The sequence below is a fragment of the Tasmannia lanceolata genome, unplaced genomic scaffold (genome assembly GCF_043159265.1).
Source record: "Tasmannia lanceolata isolate RefF3 unplaced genomic scaffold, GAP_Taslan_0.1 ptg000037l, whole genome shotgun sequence".
NCBI classification, from domain to species: Eukaryota; Viridiplantae; Streptophyta; class Magnoliopsida; order Canellales; family Winteraceae; genus Tasmannia; species Tasmannia lanceolata.
The window spans coordinates 11,128,284-11,135,124 of NW_027518714.1; positions in this window are offsets into that span (position 1 = coordinate 11,128,284).

Here is a 6,841-nt window from a genome sequence, read left to right on the forward strand (position 1 = left end):
GCCAATTCCCTAGAAAAAAATTTAGGCAATTCTTCCATAACGGAATCTGCTAATAAGTGAGATAATGTTGCAAATCTCTGATATTACAGGACATCATAATCTGATAATGTTTTTTTTTTTTTCTCGAATAAATATGGTACAACGATATTGTTATTACAAATATAAGAGTTGAAAGTACCAAAAATCTAATTGAAAAAAAAAATCATTAATCAAGAGACTGTCTCATTATATTCCATAATATTTATTTCTTTCAATTATGATTTCATCATTTCTTCTAATGAATTAAAGACAAAAAAATTTGTGTATATGGAAGGAAAGACAAAAAATTGTCATCATCGTCGAAGGGGCACAAATCAATACTTCCAAATAAAAATTCAGGACGTGTTTGCCAACCATTATTAAACTGGTTTCTGCCTGTTTTGTAGGTGCGGGGTATGAGAAAGTAAACAAAAGGACTAAAAACTCATTCGGCAAACACGGCCCTTCCAAGCCTGTTTCTATCATTTCCTATTTTTTTTAGTGAGTAAATGATGAGATTTTAGGGAGTGACACAGAGTCGCTTCCTTGGATTCTCATCAATCCGTCGAGAGAGAATACAAAGACTTGCCGAGGAAAATGATTCTGAGGCTCATATAGCTTTTATGACCTTGAGGGCCCAAACACATGTGGGCTGACATTGTTAGGATGATCCAAACCATTCATTTGCAAGACCCTTACATAGATAGGTTGGTGTACCAAAAATCAGCTCCATTGGATCATCCTAGCCCCTCCAAAAGCGGAGGGCAAAAATGGACAGATTTGTGGCACGTTCATCTTTTGACAAGTGAGAACAAAATCCCCCTGCGAGGCTCGCTGAATTATGCGAAAAGTTAGATAGGTCGTTATGAAGCGGTTAAGATGAATCAACTTCCATGTCGCACGTGCTTGATTATTTCTCACATAAGCGACAAAAAATGTACTTTTCATGACAAATCTTGTTTTGAGTGGAAGTGTACTCGTGCGGTTATTAAGGACTTTGTTACTAACGACATATTAAGAAATGAGAGAGTTTTGGGAATAAAATTAGAAAAAAATTCTCAAATAAGGGCATAATTGTTTATAGGGCAAATGATTAAAAAAATGCAAAGTTTATGCTAAATTGTGAATAAAGAGTAGTGATTTGAAATTTATAAAAAAAAGGTGTTGTCAAGTGAGAGAAGAAGGCTTTTAGGACAAATATACCCTTCCTACCTCTTTTTCCTCTCCACCTTTTTGCACTTGTCCCTATGCACTTATTACCTTCTCACCTACTACCTTCTTCTTCTTCAAGACTTTTCTAACGTGGAAAACTCCATATAAGGGTTTTGAAGGTTGTCTTTTACAACAGGGTTTGGTAATCATGGGGGTTTATTCATGATAAACTTATCGAATGAGTGTTACAAAATGCAAAGAAAATGAATTTTGAGCTTAAAACTGAATTTTGTTGTTTTCCCCATTTTCAAGATAAATCCATTTTCTTTGCATTTTTTTATTCTAAAACATCAAAATCAAGCTTCAATTTATGGTTGCCTGCATGACACTAAGATCACAATGTATATCCCTATTATCCTTCGAATTTTTACTCAATTTGAAAATAAAAATCTTTGAAATTATCCCTATTCTACTGGCTTCCGTCGGAAGTCCGAACAAAACTTCGGACTTCCGAATGGAAGCCAATATACATAACCAAAATATTGGTTCTATTCGGAAGTCCGAAGGTTTGTTCGGACTTTCGACGGAAGACAGTCAAACTTTGTAGCTCGGTAATTGTCATATGTTAGTGCATCATTTTAGTATTTTTTTCGTAATTTTAATACTTTGTTTCCATTTTTTCGTAATTTTTCATTTAAAACTTAGCACTTCAGCGACAAATCCGTAATGATTACTATTTTTTTGCAAGTAATGATTACTATTTTTTGCAATTATGCTTTTGCTAGCCACCTTTGCACCCATATTACTTCTGCCAATCTTTGCATCAAAGGATGGGCCATAAGCCGAGAAGTTGCCTCGGCAAAGGTGGCTAGCAAATTCCCATACAAAAAAAGGGAAATGTTATCCACACTAATGTATTTTGATGAGGGCACTCCTCATTTAATTAAACGTACGGTATGGACCCCCATAGGATGATCCAAAGCGTCAATTAGATGGGCCACAGCCTAAATTGGTTGTGTCCCAAAAATCATTTCCATAGGTTGATCCTAACCCTCCGATCTATAGAGGGTTAGGACCAACCCTCTAACATTCTAATCAGAGGGTTAGGATAAACCTACGGAAATGCTTTTTGGGGCACAACCTATTTAGGCTGTGACCCATCTAATGGACGGTTTGAATCATCCTATGGTGCGGGCCATACCGTACTTTTAATAAAGTGAGGAATGTCCTCATCAAAATACGGTAGTGCGGATAACATTTCCCAAAAACATCTTAAAACATACGGCAAAAATCCGGGTGACACGCGGGTCGACCCAGCCCGTACGGGCTCGGCGTGAGAACCACATTTTCTACCCCGGAACCACTAGGGAACCAAATTTTATACCTCGGAACCACTAGGGAACCACATTTTATACCCCGGAACCACTAAGGAACCACATTTTCTACCCCGGAACCACTAGCGAACCACATTTTATACGCCGGAACCACTAGGGAACCACATTTTATACCTCGGAACCACTACGGAACCACATTTTATACCTCGGAACCACTACGGAACCACATTTTATACCCCAGAACCATTACGGAACCACATTTTATACCTCGGAACCACTATGGAACCACATTTTATACTTCGGAACCACTAGGGAACCACATTTTATACCCTCGAACCACTACCGAACCACATTTTATGCCTCGGAACCACTAAGGAACCACATTTTCTACCCCGGAACTGTAGACACCCCATTTTGCTCTACCTTAATCGATAAAGAAATTAGGGTTTGTTTTCCGTCGGTTTTCCAATGTCTTTCTTTCCCGCATCCGTTTGTTACATTTCTAAATATTTTTGGTCGTTTCCGTCGTGTTTCGTATTTTCCCGCTAAATGTTGAGAAGGATTATTCAGAAAAATCTAAACCAGAGAGAATTGGGACCCGTTTGGTGGGCCCGCATTGGGTGCTTCGATTAAATTTGGATCGAGAAAGTTGGACCCATTTGGTGGGGCCGCATGATGCATTTTGATTAAATTTGGACTCGTTTAGTGGGCCCGCATTGAACATTTGTTTAAAATCGAATCAACCGAGGGCCCACATTGTGGGGCCCGCGTTGTGGGGCCTCAGTGGGGCCTCTTGTGAGGCCTCTTATGAAGAGCAATGATGGTAGCTCTCCACTAAGACAACATGATGGGCCCTCCACTAAGAGCAATAATGATGGACTCTCCACTAAGAAACATGATGGGCCCTCCACTAAGAGCAATAATGATGGACTCTCCACTAAGAAACATGATGGGCCCTCCACTAAGAGCAATAATGATGGACTCTCCACTAAGAAACATGATGGGCCCTCCACTAAGAACAATAATGATGGATTCTCCACTAAGAGGGACAACATGATGAGCTCTCCACCAACATATCTCTCTCTCTCTCTTTCTCTCCCTATATATATCTCCCTTCCCATCCATAAGAGAGGAAAAAAAAAAAGAAATTTATCTTCCATTATCTCTTTCTCTTCCATTATCTCTTCTAATCACTCCCTCCAATCCCTTTCCTCAATATATTCTTCCTTCCCTCTCCCTAATATTCTTCTTCCATTATCTCTTCACTCCCTCAATCACTCCCTCTAAACACTCCAGAGAAAGCGAAAGACGGCGGAGCGGATCGGCGGCGGCAGGATTTTTTTATATTTTTTGGATTGGGCGGAGATCTTCACCACAGGTAGGTGCATTGTTCTCAAAATATTTCTGTATTTTTCCGAATTTTTCTGATTTTTTCCGCAAATTGTGTTTTAAAAATGGAAAACTCTTCAAAAAACATCTTTTGACGAAGAAAAATTAAATTATATACCAAACAGATTCTAAAATTAATGAAATTTCGTGGGAAAATAATATATTACGGATTCATTTTACCATGAATTTGTAAAGATTTTTGGAGTTTATTTGGTATATTATTTAATATTTTCTTTGAAACTTATCAGATTTTAGGAGAATTTTTACTAACATCAGATCATCATTAAAATTCCTAAAATTTTACAGTAGTCTTATCTTCCATATTACTTGTTACTGTAAAATTTTCGTGTGATTTGGATCTGTTTTAATATGGGATGTAGTGTTAATTTATAATCTGGTCTGGAAATTGTAAAATCCGAAATTGGTAGTAAATAATTTCTAAAATTCATGAAAATCTCACTGCATGCTATTTTGATTCATATAGTATTTATGTAGAAATTTCATAGAATTTAGAGTTATATTTCTACTAGTTTATGTGTTAATTGTGCAATCTGGACATTTAATGGTTTAATCAAGATTAAATGTGAATTTAATGTAAAAATATGCAAAACTCATCCTGTAAGCTACATACATTTTCATCTTGCTGCTTTAGAAATTTCAAATCATTTCGAATTTATTTGCAACAATTTCACTTGTAAAACCGCTCATATGCTTAAAATTGATAAAATCCATGGAAAATTCGAAATTAATTGAAAATCATATAAAAATTCCTAAAGAACTTTAAAATTCTGTCACATATTCACTCCTTAATCCATTGAAACAGAAATTTTAGGATCTTTAGATTTTCCTGGAAAAATGGCCCGTGCATCCATAATCGTATCCCAATTGCAACTTGATCTTTGACAATTTGAATATTTAAGTTATAGCATGTTGTTGGCTCCGAGGTTAGTGTCCACGGAAATCCTGAGATTCTGCCAGGCAATAAGATGCTATAACCTAAGTATTAAATTGCACAAGGAAAGAGCGCACGATTCCCTCCTTTGGATGCCATTCAAGGCCGAAATTGGTGAACCCTAGAACCATTGGTAATCCTTAAATGTCTAGAAACTGAAAATCTTCGAAATCTGAAACTCATTAACCTCGAGAACTTAAATCGATTTTATCTTGTGTCTTTCGGAACCATTGGATTATGGTTTCCAATCTAAGAACCATTAGAGCCCAATTTAGGAACACTGGTGTCGTGCCGTGTCCTAGATTTTAGGGAGTCCTAGAGTTAGGAGTCCAGCCTCATCACGGACGCTTGCTATGAATAGCAACCGTACCATAGGTCTAGTTACACTAGTCACCCGATCTTTCCCTAGGACAAGCCTAGTAAACTAGGATGTAGGCAAAACCTGCATTAGTCTAAGGGACAACTTGCATTCAGATAAGAATCATATAGCATCTTAGATGAAATCCTAAGATAATAAAATCCTCAACTTGAATTAAATAATTCCTCTTAAAACTGTTGAAACAGTCAACTCCGTCTAAGTCGGTGTCCTAGTTGAGTTAGGCATATGTAGCTTAGCTTAGGTGCACCGAACTACGTCGACTCTGATCCCAGTGAGGCTTGGGTACGTAGGCAGCTTGGATGTCTGATGGCATACCACCCGCGAGTCGGCACCACAACAAATTGTGGTGTTTTGTATATTAATTTTCTTGTAAATACTTAATCAAATCAGTTAGGGCTTTCCATGAAATTAGAATTCTAGGAGAACTTTCACTTAGAATGAATCCAGACAAATTAATAAATCAAGATACACATCTAGGATTCATATTGAAATTAGATGCTAGGATGCATGTCACTTAGTTCACACATTAACATAGAGTTGAATGAGCCATTTAAAATAAATTTAAAAGAGTTAACTTTTGGAATCGAAGACCGATTATCGGGCAGGAATGGTGCATGTGGCGGATAACTCCCCATACCTTCCATTCTCGTAACCAGGTAGCGAGTCTAGATTTCTGGTTAAATACGGGTCCTAGATCCCACATCTAGGTGGCGACTCTGTCAGTCTCTTTCGTGTGGAATTCGGATTGCCTTAGTGATCCCAAGTCCACAGGAAAGACGAATTCAAATCACAAATAAAATGCACACGCCAATCGCGTGGGAACGAGAGACCAAGAGAGAGCGCGCGGCGGCTCGCGCCCCACGCCCCTCTCGCGGGATCTGGCTCCCACAGGAACCACTAGGGAAACACATTTTATACCTCAGAACCACATTTTCTACTCCGGAACCACTAGGGAACCACATTTTCTACCCCGAAACCACTAGGGAACCACATTTTATACCCCGGAACCACTAGGCAACCACATTTTATACCCCGGAACCATTACGGAACCACATTTTATACGTCGGAAACACTAGGGAACCACATTTTCTACCCCGGAACCACTATGGAACCACATTTTATACCCCGGAACCACTACGGAACCATATTTTATACATCAGAACCACTAGGGAACCACATTTTATACCCCAAAACCATTAGGGAACCACATTTTCTACTCTGGAACCACTAAGGAACCACATTTTCTACTCTGGAACCACTAGGAACCACATTTTATACCTCAGAACCACTAGGGAACCACATTTTATACCTCGGAACCACTACGGAAACACATTCTATACCCCGGAACCACTACGGAACCACATTTCATACCCCGGAACTACTAGGGAACCACATTTTATACCCCGGAACTACTAGGGAACCATATTTTCTACCCCGGAACCACTAGGGAACCACATTTTATACCCCGAAACCACTAGGGAACCACATTTTATACCTCGGAACCACTACGGAACCACATTTTATACCCCTGAACCACTATGGAACCACATTTTATACCTCAGAACCGTTAGGGAACCACATTTTATACCCTGAAACCACTAGGGAACCACATTTTAT